The sequence below is a fragment of the Dipodomys ordii genome, unplaced genomic scaffold (genome assembly GCF_000151885.1).
Source record: "Dipodomys ordii isolate 6190 unplaced genomic scaffold, Dord_2.0 Scaffold17, whole genome shotgun sequence".
Lineage (NCBI taxonomy): Eukaryota > Metazoa > Chordata > Mammalia > Rodentia > Heteromyidae > Dipodomys > Dipodomys ordii.
Genome location: NW_012267233.1, coordinates 18,665,002 through 18,667,469, shown reverse-complemented (window position 1 = coordinate 18,667,469; position 2,468 = coordinate 18,665,002).

Sequence of the window (2,468 nt, the reverse complement as noted above, 5' to 3'; positions counted from 1 at the left end):
CCCAATCTGTGGGCTTTCTATTGATCTTGCTAGCTATGTCATTTGCCCTGCAGAAGCTCTGCAACTTTATGCAATCCCATTTGTCCAACCTTTCCAGTTGGTGTTTTCTAACCAGGTTTTGCATGTATACCCACAGTCTGCCCAATGTCATGCTAAGATGAACTAACTCTTGTAAAGTAAAAACATGCATATCAAAAATAGAATTATTTGCTAACTCCACCTACACTATACTTCTTTAAGCTCTGAGGAGTAGTTGCCTCAGAAAAATGCAACTTTAATCTTAAAATAGAGAATGCTTAAATGTCTTAAAATCATAAGATATTAGAAATGAAAAGGGTGGTAAGATCATCCATTCTTCCTTTTACAAGCTGTAAAAATTTCTCAGGTTGAATATTAGATATAGCATATAACTACCATACTCAATGTAATTTACTTATACACAGCTTTTTTTTTTTTGGTGGTGGTAGTGGTGGGGCTTGAACTCTGGGCCTGGGGGCTGTCCCTCAGCTCTTCAGCTCAAGGCGAGCAGTCTACCACTTGAGTGACAGCACCACTTCCTATTTTCTGAGTGTTTTTATGGAGATAAGAGTCAGACAGACTTTCCTGCCTGGGCTGGTTTTGAACCAATATCCTCAGATCTCAGCCTCCTGAGTATTTAGGATTACTGGCCTGATCCTCTGGCCCCCAGCTTATGCACAGCTCATATTCAAAGCCATAGACACAATGGAGTAAGAAGAGGGAGAGGAGCACACAGGCAAATAGACTGGTATTCCACAAGGAAGTTCTTAACCAGCTTTGTTAGTTATGCAAATTTCTAATCACAGTGTCTTTCAGCATTGAAGTGGCAATATCTGTCCAGGATTCAGAAGAGCTGGATGCAGGACCTCCCAGTGAAGATTTTATATTCCCATGACCATATAATCAAAGCCACATTATGCCAAGTATAAAACACTGTTAAATATACATTGAGGACCACCAAGAAGTTGAGGATTTGAACATCATGTCCCTTAAACATTGTTTTTACCTTGGTCAAGAGTAAAAAAGAAATCAGACACTCTCAAGTTTCTTGCAATAAAAAGTGATCGGTTCCAGTCAACTATAAATCTATTTCATTCTCTGCCAGGTCATTGTTCACCGAAAGAAAGAAAAGAAAGGAAGAGAGAATGAGAAAGAAAGAGAGAAAGGAAGGAAGGAATTCCATTTGATAAATTTTCAGTGAAATAGGTTTGCAAATTCTTGTCTATGTGAAATGAAGAGGTGTATTTCCATTCTATCATGATCATTTTTTAAGCCAATATTCATATCATTCTTTCTATGCTTCTAGATTTTAGATTTTACATCTCTCCTTTATTTGTATCTTATATATAAATATAAATGAAGTACTCTTGTTTGCTTAAAATTATTCATTGGTGTCTCCATTACTTTGAAAAATTCTGAACAATACCATGAGACAAAATCTGTGCTTGACTTGTATTTCCCATCCAGTACTTCTCTCCTAGCTATCTCTATCCACTTGTTTGTCCAGCATAGAACCACTTCATGCTACATGCCTTTGCTTATTCCTACCAACTCAAACTTCTTACAGCTTCCTGAAACTAACATGTTTAAAAAAAGAGTGTTTAAATGTACTACTCCTTCTTGATAATAAAGCTGTGTCCTCGGATAAGAGAACATCTTATCTTTGCCTGAGCAATTCTTGATCTACCTTCAAAACAATGCAAGCTTCATCTCCTCTCCATGAGTTTCTCAATGTATGTACTCCATTCCCATCCCATTGCTTTAATTATGAATCTTGTAAATTTACTTATCTGATGTCTTTTTACTATTCTATATTGACAGTTTCTTCTATTTTACTTATATGGCAGCCTCAGTTTATATATAGTCCAGTGACTAGCCTATAGAAAGTTATTTGTCCATATAGGTGCCAAAATTTCTTATATCTCATCTGTGTCAGACAGACACTATTTTAGTCATTAGTGATATAAGAGAAAACAAAAAAGACAAATCTCTGAATGTATTTTACTCACTGCTGAGTGACTAAAAATTACAAAGCACATATGAACTGGGTGTTAATAACTAATGCTAGATAAATACATGATGGATGCATGGCCACCATTTTCTATTTCTGCTATAAGTTATAATTACTTCTAATAAGACCATAAGTACTTTAGAGTGAGATCTAATGTTACTAGATCTCTTGAACCCAACATAGAGTTTGGGAAGTGGAGTGACAGTAAGTGGAGGAGTGGGAAGAAGAAGAAAAGAAAGAGAAGGGGAAAGAAGAGTGGTAGGAAAAAGTTAATGAAAAAAGAAGACAAAGATGAAGAAGATGAAGAAGGAGAAGAAGGAGGAGAAGAAAATGAAGAAGAAGAAGAGGAAGAAGAGGAAGAAGAAGAAGAAGAAGAAGAAGAAGAAGAAGAAGAAGAAGAAGAAGAAGAAGAAGAAGAAGAAGAAGAAGAAGAAGAAGA